Here is a 13,349-nt window from a genome sequence, read left to right as displayed (position 1 = left end):
TGGTTGTCTGTCTTTGTGTGTCAGCCCTGGCCTCTCACCCATAGTCAGCTGGGATAGGCTCCAGCCACCACGTGATGGATGAGCGGTATAGAAAATGGATGGATGTCCACAAGAAGTTGCAATTATTACAGTGACATTTAGTACATATCCTGCTTGTACTAAAGGAACAAATTTAGATATGATATTCAGATGTAAGATACTGAGGGAGAGAAAGATAAATTAGTTTGTCATCTTCTGGTTTAATTAAAGTGACCTCATCAAAGGGAAAAAAAAGGTGATTTTCTAGTGGAATATAAAATATCTCACAGCCTGGGAGATTCATGTGCATTTATGTCAGATTTCTGTTAGAGATACACAAAGACAGGGAGAAAAGGAGAAAGCTCACATCTTCGTTAGATCCCTTAAGGCTGAAAGCATTTCAGTCAAGAGACTGATTAAAACACCACAGGGAATCAACAAACAGCTGCCAAACAAATGACTACAGCAAAGTAAGGGCTGCAACTAACAATTACATTCATTATCAATTAAACTACCAATTACTTTTCACAATTAATGTTCTAATCTGATATTTTCAGAAAAAATGAGAAAGAGCCCAAAGTGACATCTTGAATTCGCTACTTTTGTCCTGCTATTAGTTCAAAACCCAAAGATTCATCATTTATTGCAATTCTTACATTTAAAAAATTGCAACCAGCAGCATCACATTTCTGCTTGAAAAGTGACTAAAAGAATGAACTGATAATCGACACAGTTGGCAATTTATTTTCTTTTGATTGAGTGATGATTAACTGGCTAATTGTTGGCAATCTACACCAAAGGCCACAGGAAATCAGCGTTAGGGCACTTTAGACGTGAAAGTGATGCAAACACACACTTTTTTTTATTCATTCATGAGGCATTTACTCCATCATAAAAATGAACAGGCTGTTTGACTCTAACTTCCCCGTTTCATTGAGCACAAGCAATTTAGAAAGCAGAGAAAGCAGATGTTAAATGACCCTGTTTTATTGTTTCCAGGATTCAGAATTGCCTGTTTATGCCTCCAGTTACTAAGTTGATACATTTGACTCACATTGGAGTTTAACAGCACAGACTCTCACAGTGTCAAGCAGCTCAGAATCGTAGGCCTTTGCACACCAGGGGTGTCTTTTTTGGTGATTAATTAGCACATAAATCTAAATATGTATTTAATTTTTTTTTGTCATGAGTGCTTTCATGTCATATCTTCCTTTGAGTAGATTTTTCTGAGTGTTAGGATTATTGATTGTTTATGTTTGTCCTCAACCTGTAATATATGACGAAGAATACAAAATTGTAAACACAATGTGACAAAAGTGACTTGGGGTGAGTAACCTTGATTGCTTCTTGTGCTGCTAGTGGGATTTTCTGACTGGAAACTGAAACCATGATATCCATCTGTGCCCTCTTCAAATACACCAGAATAAAAACTATAAAAAGTCATTTTGATTCACAGAAAATTTGTATTGCTGCTGTTTAGAACTGTTTTAATGTGAAAGGTTCTAACTAAACATAAACAACTTTATCCATCATAACATTATATCCTCATTATGAGGTTGCTTTTTTTTATTATTATTATTATTTTTGCCTCCTTACACTCAGATATTTTGTGTAAATGCTTATTTTCTTCTCAAACATTTTGTGTAAATGCTTATTTTCTCCTGCTTTTTGCAAACAGAATGATTAATTTTTGGATTAAGATATTTCATCCGCTGGAGAATCCCATGGCATATGGTATCAGACACTCTGCGGGCTTTCTCTCGCATTTTATGTGACAACTTTGAGTCTTTATCATCATCTTGTTTGGCATATTTAGGCAAAATTCTAGTATTGCAACTTGATATCAGCTGTATGAAAAGGCTGTTTTGATTCACGTATTGTTTCTAATTATTATTGTAACAAGAATACTGGCATTTTAAAAATGAAAAATGAAATCATGCAGGTATGATTTTCAAGGTTGATGAATGAACAGAAGATTCCTGTAAAATTATTTTTCTATTATTTTCTTTTTAGATTTATCAGTTGACATTTCCCACTATTGTACATGTGCTTCCAACATCTGTAGCCACAATGATATTAATGCAATGTTGTTGATGTTTAACTTAATAAGCCTGGTTGCTAATTTCTCTCAGGCACTGAAGTCTCTCTGTGTGGCCAGTGGCATAGCGACATTAGCTGGCTTTTCAGTATCTGTCACAGCCATGCTTCAAACTAGCTTTAAAATTCAGTTTGTATGTCAGCACGGGCACGTAGTGATACCAGTCTGCTGCATATTGATGATACAAAGAATGACAGTCGTTGTAGCACAAACATGACAAGCTTTGGCTTTAAAGCTTTTCGGTATGAAATCTTGATTGAGAACTAGATGCATCCCTCTTCACGCATCATTGCAAAAATAAATTGAAAACAAAATTTCACTTGGATGCTAATGTTTTGCCCAATGTAGCAATATATTTATATGAATATGATGAAAAGGGGTGACAAAAAAAGAATTTATGACTTAAATGAAGATTCATCATTTACCAGGTTGGTTACAGAGTGCAGTCTTCACTCACAATAGATAATCAATAGGTCATTTGATGGAACATATGATGAAGGGAAGAGGATCTATTGGCTCCACAGGACCCTGACCTCTGTACAGTTCAACTAGTGCTTCATTTTGGTGATTCAATAGGTTGGCCTTGCTGCCTCTCTAACCTCTTCCCTCTAAACAGCACAAACTGTAACTCAATACACAGTCATTTATCCAGAGATTCTGTAAAAAGTAACATCCATCATTTTGTGTCATTCTGCATTTATCTCTCTCTCTCTCTCTCTCTCTCTCTCTCTCCCTCTCTCTCTCTTTTTCCTTTCTACTAAGAAACCCTTTCAGTTCTCACACTTGGACGCTCATACGACTGTTCAGAGGCTTTTGATAAAGCGGTCTGTGCTTCCTTCCTATTAGCTTAAGATGTTTTCTATTTTGTATTTTAATGACAAAAGTAATTTACAATTTTGAAGCAACAAAGACATTAATGTTTTCTGTTGACTTTATGCCCCTGTAAAGGGTTACTTTTACTGATGCAACAAAAAATAATATAAGCAAGTAGTTTACAAATAGCACATTTGAAATTGAAAGTCATTCAGATGACTGATGATTTTGTGAATTTTCCAAACACTTTGATATATTTATATATTAACAGTAATAGTTTATTTGTTATTCCAAATATATATATATATATATATATATATATATATATAAATACAGCTCAAATTAGATATTGTTTCCTTAAGACCAGCATAGGAATGTTGTGAATGTAAAATCATTATACTGTATAGATGCATTAAAAAAACAAAATAAAGACAAAACTTAAAAATTTAAATAGGCATACATGATAATATTTTAGACATGCATGCTTGAAATGAACTACTTTGAGATAACAAGTCCTATAATGGATGAAATACACAGTAGTACTGCTGTCTACAGTAGACATGGTAAGACCAGGATTCAGAGGGATTTGCAGAGAAAGCTTTCTGCCTGTGAGGTAAAAAGAGACTTAATATTCGAAGGTTTGTCTTTTAAGTCACTGAAGACAAGCTGGTGTTTGACAACATGGTAGAAATACATAGGAAATAGGAGGATGGAGAAGCAGATGGGGAATATAGGAGGAGATGAAGAGATGAAACCACAGTGTAGGTTGACTTTAAAGTTGGTGTGGTCATAGATGCGGTTTTTAAAAAGGCTAAATGAGGGTACAAGCTACTTGCTGGACACACTTGATCTCCCCTCCGAGTGTTCTAACATCATTATAGCATTACAAATGATTGACTGCCAGTAACATGAGCCCAACCACATGGAAAGCATCCCCTCTTGGTCTGAAGAATGAAAACCTCCCGAGGAAGTAATGCCTTGAATTAGATTTTCTCTCCATCCAGCTGCATCATCTTTTAACTCAACACCGCCAAGTCTGTTGTGAGAGACAGCAGGAAATCAATGTCACCATTACGTTTTACAAGAGATCATTAATGTTTTGTGCGTCTTTATGTACTTGTATGTGTATGACAGCGCCTTAGTTGTGCGATATTGAATTCTCTCCGTATCTCTCCATTTGTACATGACGGTGCTTTCTCATGAATAGACACACTGCAGCAGAAACCTTTGGCATTGCAAGAAACTGTCTTATCAGAAGATATGTTTTATATTCATAGGATATAATAAGACTTCTTTGAAACATAACTCTTTAATATCATCCCCTATGGTTATAATTGCTTTAGAAACTACCCATTATTTTAGAGATACTCTGGGGGGAAAAACACAGTGAAAAGGACGCAGTCAGCTAAGTCAGTATGGCAGTACATGCAGTATGTGTTAGGAGAAGTGTCGAGCAGCCAGTGGATTTAATTGGTTTACTCCCCGTAGGAGTAAAAATGACCCTTTCTGTAAGGATAAACTTACTCTGGGATAGGACTTTAGGAATAAGCTCTCCAAACTGTGTAAGCAAAATTCTTTTCACATATAGGTAACAATATGTGCTGTGTTTGATTCCATTTTCAGCTTGCACTGATTGATACTGACTTAAATTAAAGGCAAGCAGTTGTGTGTCTGGGTGCACTGTCTCCTTCAGTATCACACAAGTCAAACTGACAGCTATACCGCTGGTTCTGTAAGACACACTTAGCGTGTTTGTTTGCTAATATTTGCTAATTAGCACAAAATGCAAAGTACAGCTAAGGCCAATTGAAACGTTATTCGTTTTTCAGGGAAGTGGTCATAGAGTGAAGTGATGAGCAACATACAGTTTTGACCTGATGATGTCATTAACAGTCAAGGGATCACCAGAGTCTTGATTTGATTGGTTTGATTGACTCATCCTCTGGGGGTCATGAATCTATTCAGTATTTTTTTTAATTAAGAGTTATTTTACTGTAGGATGAAGGATGTAAGAACCTGCTTCAACTGTTGGAGATTCATTAAACACCAAGAAACAGTAGAAAAGAGCTTAGTTGAGACAGATGAGAAAACTTTATCCTTCAGTTTCAGAAAGTCTTGTAACTAAATGGAGCATCAAGTATAATTTCATAACATAAACCAACATTTTTAATGCCATGTAAACATTTGACAAGAACTGATTCTTTTTATTTCAAGTGTGAGCACGTTAAAATGGCTATCTCAGGATGGCATCAGCTCCTCATGTGGCATTGCACCAGCTGAGGTGACCTTTATTAAAGCCTTTTTATTTTCCGTCAACTGAGCTCAACGGAAGACTGATGCTATTTATTTATTTATTTTTTTTACTCTTACTCGAGTGGGAATAGAGTTTTTGAAATGTCCTGTGCTAATAAATATTCAGCCGGTGACATTTCAGAGCTGATGCCAGGCTCCCAAATCCATCATATTTATGTGGCTTACTCCAAATAGCCAAACAAATTATTGCTCAGTCTAAAGGTGAGTTAATGTAGATTGCCCAGTATGGAGAATTCTGCAAACAGCTGCACGGTATGAAGGGAAAATAACATCAGTCTTAAAGGTGGAAAGGTTGTGGTTTGTTTTATAAGCAGGCATAATTTTCTTTCTCCTGAAGTAAGCAGGTATGTAATTCTGAAGAAGTTAACTGAGCAGGTGTGAGCTGTATTAATCATATTTATCAGGGGCGAAAAATGAAACTAAGCATCCTATGATGTACCCTTCTGTGGTGTGCCACCACTTGACCACATCAGGGATAATGCACCTCCCTCAGACTCTTGAATTTTTCAAACCTTTTTTTCTGCATAAATTTCACACTGCATTGCTGTCATTGCTGCTCAAGAGAGAATGGTTTTGACATCTTTATTATCATTATAAATGACAATGGGCAACAGTCAGCAGACCGAATAGGTCTCTGTGTGGCCACAAGCATGCCTCTCACAGGAGTTAGTGTGCTGAGAGATGAAATTTACATTCAAACAAACCCACCAAAATGTGAATGAACAATCTGAACACGTCTTTTCAGCTCAGCTATTTGGTACCAGCATAAGAGCAAATGATGTGTGCAATGATTTCTAGTGAAGCAGAGTATGAAATGCAGTCAGTGGGGAGTAATGTTTTTTAACATCCTCTCAGACAGTAAGCTGAATAAAAAAGCTGAAAAAGCTTTTTACAGAGTGGGAGAGGGACAATGTGTTGCACAAGTGTGTGTCTGTGATTTTTCATTTTTCATGCTGTATTTATAGCTTTAAAGATGTTATAGAGCACAAACAGATGGATTTGCTCTTGCCCTGTGAAGGTTCCAGCAATGGATAATCACTCTGTGTGCCCTGCTTTTTGGCATGAGGGAACAGGATGGGGAACCCTGGAGCTTCGTGGACATTCTCAAAATACATTTCTTAATCACACTGACGCACTACTGACTCACTGGACATGTAACGAAGTTCCAGTGGGTGAGGTGATGTCGCCTGATATGGTTTTCCAGCACAGAACCTCTGCACTGCTCTCAACCTACACTCTCTTGTTGTAAAAGTAGCTTCAAAAGAATATGACAAGCAATGGTTGTTGGCTCTGTGAAGACACGTCTTTCAATTTCATATGTGGGATATTATAAAAGAATGTCACAGAACGTAACTTAATCTATCTATTTCCATTGTGTCCCGAGAAAAAAACTACATAAATGCAAGTACCATTTACCATAAATGTTGGGACACTCTGTAGCATGTAAATAAAACAGTCCTTGCTTGTAAATGACTGAGCCTTTTGAGGATGCCCCCTTCACACTCGATCATGATTACCTGTTACCAGAGAATCAGAGTTGTAATACAGATGAGACATTCAGTCATTGCTGATATACATTGATTCCCATGTATTTACAGCCTTAGAGACAGGTTGAACATATATATACTACTTGTTAATACGTATACGTAAATTTATATAGTCTTTGTAAGTGATAGTTCCATGTCCACCTGTATGAGTTAAAAATGCCAGTGCAACATGTTCTTTATACATATATCTTTATACATATTTATGGATTTATTTATCCATAGTTTCCTTGGCGGTATAATGTATGTGCATTGAAAATATATGATTAAGAGAAAAGTAAAACTTCAGCATATACAGTATGCATGCATCTTCTTTAAGTGATCTTAAATGGTATCTGCTCACATTTTAACTCATCCTGACTGAGTTATTGTGATAAGATTGCAAAACTATATGTCACTTCCCTCACTTCCTAGCCTATTATCTTTCATCACCTGGGGGTGGCCATTGAACATAACAAAAACTTATAATGAAAACTCAGAAAATAAGCCACAACTTGTCTACATGGTCACCAGGTGTGCTATGGATAATGTTGATAGCTGTCTTTAATTGTGTGATCCCCCTTCTGCACAGTATGCAGGGTGCATTGGTGTGGGTGCACTGTGATGTCGACCAGGTCTGTTCTCTCTATAGTATACCCATGCGTATTGGCTGTATGATGAACTATTACTTTGTGGAGATGAAGTCTCATGAAGGGAGTGTGACCATAAGAAGGATTAGGGATGGTAAATGAGCTTTGCTCTCAAGCTATACTTCCCCCTGCCTTTGTATATCTATATTATGCATGGCAATATCCATTAACGTCTACTCCCACTTATGCACACACAGACACACAACACACACACTCCATGATCTGTGGTTTCTCACAAGTGGGGGTTGGTCTTCCCACAGGGCACACGAAATATAGAGGCTCATGATATCAGAGTGCTCATTATGTTTGCACCATCAGAGTTTTTTGTGCATTATAAAAGGGACAAACACTGAACCCAAGCACTACGATGATGTGAAAAAAAAGCATGGGCTGACAAAAGAAAGGAGGCCTTAAGGCAATGAAAATCTCTTTTGTAAGTTGTCACAGAAACTGCATGTGTCTCTTCGAAGAATCCAAACATGTTCAGACAGAAATACGTTAAACAGGCAGGAAAGACACTATATAAACATACTGAAGAGAATTAAAATGAACAATTCAAAAGCTTAAAAAGACTGGTTAAAGGCAAGGATAAAGAGATGCCAACAACATAAAAACTGTTAGCATAACTGAATATTAAACCAGCAAGCTGGTTAGGAAAGTATCTGAAGGCAAATTCATGCTCAGCAAGAGGACAGGCAGGTAGCTTCTGTAACACGACGCCTGCAACAATCAGGAAGTTGCAAATAATGTGGCAGAGTAGCTTTACCAGAGGCACACAAATACTGAAGCTGTTTTATCTCTACAAACACAATGTTGCGACTCATTGTTCCAAACCTGGTGGGCCAAAATTAGATCACAGTTTCTCATTGACAATAACACAATTCTTGTTGTTAGGGCAATAATTTAGGTTAATAACTTAATCTGATATCAATTTAACAAATCTCATACAGCAGTCTGCCTTCATATCAGTATGAAAGCAAAACAGGAGAAATTTGCCATCATTAAAGCCACATTATTGTAATAATTGACTAGCTTTCAGTCCTTGACTTTATTACTGTAATAATCCAGCTTTGGGGACCCGGTTTGGGGAAGAATATGATAATAAAAACTGTAGCCATGGGGCAGAAGTTATGGAGGAAAGTGTTGTTTTTATTTGAAAGAACTGACAAACTGGACCCGTCTGATTTCTCATTTAAATTTAGGGAGCTTGTAGCTCATGAAGAAAATGCCAAAGACACATAAAATTCATAATGCCTCATAGATACAAAGTGGTAAAACTGCATTTTGCCACTTTGCATCTGATTCTATGAGCTCCATTCTTGCGCATCAGTGCAGAGAAACATGGGATTTAACGCTATCACAAGAACAGTCGGGTCAGGAGGAATGCATTTTCAGGTGGGTGAAGGATTTGGATCATGACCGGCAAATTGCATATCCTTCAATGGGGTGCATTGAGGGGGAAGGATCCTCACAAAAGCTTCTCCCAAGAGGAAACTGATATCCTTGTGCTGGATGAAAAGGGGGAAAAAAACACAAACTAATATATGGCATCTAAAATTAAATTAGTTTAAAGGAGAAATAGGATAATTCATTTGAGTCACTCTGCTCCTCCCTGAACAGTTGCAGAGTAAGAAATGGTTCATTTATAGTAGAGCACAGATGTAGTGGTGAACCGCAGTGACAGCTTTGCTACAGGAATAGCACGTCTGCCATAAATCTCATAACAACAGCAGGATATCTTTATTGTCACCTCATGCAACATAATGCATGACAATAGTTTGACTACTGACGTTCACTCATACACACACATCTAGTCAGAGTGAGGAGATAATTTTTATGTCTTGCTTGTGGCTCCAGTTTAAATTAATTAACAGTATCATCATCATCAAGATCTGGTAAGCTTTTGAATATGATCTGGTAAACTTTTGAATATGATATAGTTGGAACTGTATTGCATTGTATTGTAACACTTAAGGGATGAAAATGGCACAGACTTTTACTGCTGTTTGTGCCATGAGTCTTTCAAGGACAAATTGTAGACTGTTAAACTGTCAATAAAACCACATGTGCATCCAAGCAAAATGCCACTTTTGTAGTGCAAAATAGTGCCATCAACCATTGTCTCTGAGGGATCACATTTTCCTCTGGGGACCAAAGGCATTTGAAATCCTACAAACTCTGTGTGCATGTGTGTGTGTGTGTGTGTGTGTGTGTGTGTGTGTGTGTGTGTGTGTGTGTGGTCTGTGAGTGAGAGACGTGCACATCCTGCGTCAGACCTCCATCACTTTAGTATAGCCCCTGCAGTTACCCAGGCTAGTCATCCATTAAGCCTCTGATTGCAGAAGGAGGCCCTGGGTACACTCTGTGCTGACACACTGGTGCCAAAAACAGCAGCCTGATTTTCACCAGCTTCACAGCCTGTGAACTGTTTTCCACTCACTCGCCACCTCTATTTCCCTTTGTGGTAAGCTTCAGCCTAAGTATCTTATCATTCTTTTCCTGCGTTGGATCACACCGTGGTATGCACCCAGGGGACATGCAAAACAAGGGAAATGCATAGCAGCAGACTGATATTAAAGCTGAACTAGAAGCATGACTGTTTAATTAGGGAGCATCTTTTGCTGGGCAGAACAAATTACAACTCAAGTTGAACCCTGCAAGAAAGACTTGATGTGGTTTGTGAATAAAACGAGCTGTTATTTGTGGAATTGCACTAAAAATAGAGCTAAGTACCTAATGAAGAGTCAGTCAGCTTAAAACCCTTGCCCCTGTGGTACACAAAACAGCTGAAATATTGTTAGTGATTTGCTCCTACCGTGTTACTATATATTACTTATGTACATATTCCTGTTAGGACAGTGAGGCTGACATTCATCCTGTGTTCTTTATTGAAAAACTCACCTGTATTTGATTTGTAATTGAATATTTTCACTGTACATTTTCTTGAATAAAGGATTTGAATACTTTCTTCATCACTGACTATACATGTTAAAAGCTGTGTGGGGTCAAATAGACACTTTTTACTGTATACTGTTTGATGCATTTTAGGTGCTTTGTGTTACTTTAACTATTTTGACCACAGTGTTTTGATGTGCACTTTGCACTGCTGCTCTGCAGGATTGGCTCAGCCTTTTATCTCTGTTTCATCCTCTGCATTAGCTGGAACAAAGGGGTTCTGCTTTCACATGTTTCTGATTTTGTATGTTACATGAAAATTCCCCGTAGCAGCACTTGAACTGCCATTCACAATGTTGAATTTGCAATAAAGCAAATAAACCGTGGCAAGGTAGGGCATAAAGATGAGTCTCCCCCTCCCTGGTTAGCATCTCTCCATCACATCACACTATCCCTGACAGGGCTTCAATTGAAGCCTTCCTCACCTGAAAAATCTGCCACATATTACACTAACTACTGTCAAATATTATTTCCGATGACGGTGGACGGTGGATGGGTGTCCTACAAGAATCATATTAACAATATGTCAAACACGATAAATGTGTGGTAAATTGCCTTGGTTGCATTGGAGCAGAAACATTACAGCACATATTGAAATAGAGGACGCTGGGAAATAATAGACAGCAATCAAAATATGTAATACGCTGCACACATTACACATACATTTAGCAATCAATATCTGTGCATTCAGGCAAGGCCAAGTAATAAGTCTGCAGCAGTTGAACAGCCAAGAGGAACAGGCGGTCGACCGAACAGAACGACATCCATGAAATTAATTATGTGCATGACAGCAACATGGAGATAACTTCTCAAGCTAATACATGGCAGAAAGGCATCTGCCTATATGGCCGCTAGTGTGTGTGAATGTGAAATATTTGGAGTGTGTTAGACAGAAGACTGTCCATCTGCAATGACTGGCTTGTATTTAACGGCAGAGGATGGAGAGATGTTATTGCCAGACAGATTAGAGCTAAACAAAGCTACTTAGCCTTAAGATGTAGTCACCAGTCACAAAAAACTGAACTGAGAATCCACCTGACTGGGAGCACATGACCTGTACACAGTTTCTCTGTTAATGTCTGTTTCACAAACATTTTACTCCATTCTATAAGTCTCATTTGATGAATTGGAAATTCAAAAGTACACATTTGTCACCATGTCACAGTTTTGTAATGCATGTTGTATCCATTTGTAAACATGAAAACAATGCAGTTGCACATTTGCATGCTTGAACACATTTCTTTAATCACAGCAAAATGTGAGAGTAATTGAGCAGGTTCTTTTTGTAAATATAAAGGAAGTGCATATGCATATGTCTGTAAGTATCGTATTTGCAATAATCTTCACTGGAAATAATAAGACTACTTCAGAATAATGTTACATACTGACATTTACTGTGTTTTTATGTTTTTGTGCTACTGTTTATTTTTTTTTAAAACTTTCACTTCAACATAAAATCAACAGATTTCTGCTCAGCTGTTCAATAATGCTCCATTCATCAAACAAATGCTCCACTGAAATCTAAAATATCCTGGAAAGCTGAAAGAGGGAGATGTATTATGAAAGGTTAGCTGTTTAATGAATCTTTTTCCGAATTTAAATGCCACTGAAATGCTTTTGCTTTTACCTCTAAGGTCACTCGTGTAATTAAAAGTTATATTTTGCTCAGGCATATTAGACAGGCTGTGTTACATTCATGATGGTGGCCTGATCAGGCACAAAACTGAAAATGTTCCTTGCAGTATTTCAACTGATACGCCCTAAACGCGTTAGTATTGATTTCACAAAGGCTGGCCACTTCTAAATTAATCTGCTCCAATGAGTCGGGTCAAGGCAAAAACATGGGTGGTGCAAACATTGCAGCTTTTATTGATTTTCTTCATTTAACATAAATTCAATGATCATTTGTGTAGGCGAAATTCAGGTGGATGCCTTTCCAAACCCAGTGAATAAAATTAGAACATTTTACTTTGGTTTCAAAATACCTACTTTACTCTGTCAGAGATGCCAAACGTGTACATTCCAGACTGATCGTGGAATGGTGTTTTCTGGCAGAAACACTGATTTTCTTTCTCTAAATATAGTTGGTGTCTGGAAGTGTGTGTGTGTGATGGCAGAAGAAAGGGACTGAGCGGTAATCATAGACACTCTAATTAGTGCTTTAGGCCTCATCTTCTGTAGTGTAGGCAGCTGAGGCATAAATATATGCACTGCTTGTGACAGACAGACACACACACACACATGGTTGAACAAGCGCCTTGTACTGGAGGGTTTTATAGTTTAAAAGGTTGGTAATGATAATGATCAATTTGTGAGTTTCCATTTCTTGTCTAAAACCCTCAGAGAGCTATCTGCCACATATAATGGTCTTATTTTTATTGATTCTGCGATTGTTAGTGCTTTTGGTTGCCCTTTGGAGAATTCAAAGATGAGGAAACCACCAGTAGAGGCACCTTAATGCCATTATGCTTGAGTGTGAGGGGAGGCCGCTTTAACTGTCAGCAAGGCATTCGATTCCAATCTCTGAGGAAGGACAAGGGTGACAGAAAAGATGGTAAATGACAAATTGGATGCAGAATTGTGAAGATGAACAAAGACAGGAGAGGAGAGTGGTGCTAAATCTGGAAAGCTGTGGCGGCGCATCAGTGAGGAAACTTTTAAAAAAAGACAAATGACAAGAGGGGGAGAGGAGCTGCAAAGGGAAGATGGTGAGGAAGCAGGTGGAAAAGAAGCAAACATTCTCATGTAAAAATCGTATTTTGTAAGCTGAAAACGGACAATTTTAATACAGCATGTTGAAGAAATGTTGCATTGAAAGTTACGATGCGGTGTGGTACTAAAAACCCAAATATAACCTCCATGAAAGTGACTTTTGACACATTTATTAAAATGTGTTTTATTAAAACATACTGCAATGGATCTGAAGAAGAGGCTGCTGCTAATTATCTGTCTGATGTGTTGATTTGTCACCAGGACCAC

The sequence above is a fragment of the Scatophagus argus genome, chromosome 14 (assembly GCF_020382885.2).
Source record: "Scatophagus argus isolate fScaArg1 chromosome 14, fScaArg1.pri, whole genome shotgun sequence".
NCBI lineage: Eukaryota > Metazoa > Chordata > Actinopteri > Scatophagidae > Scatophagus > Scatophagus argus.
Note: the sequence above shows the minus strand (reverse complement) of the source record.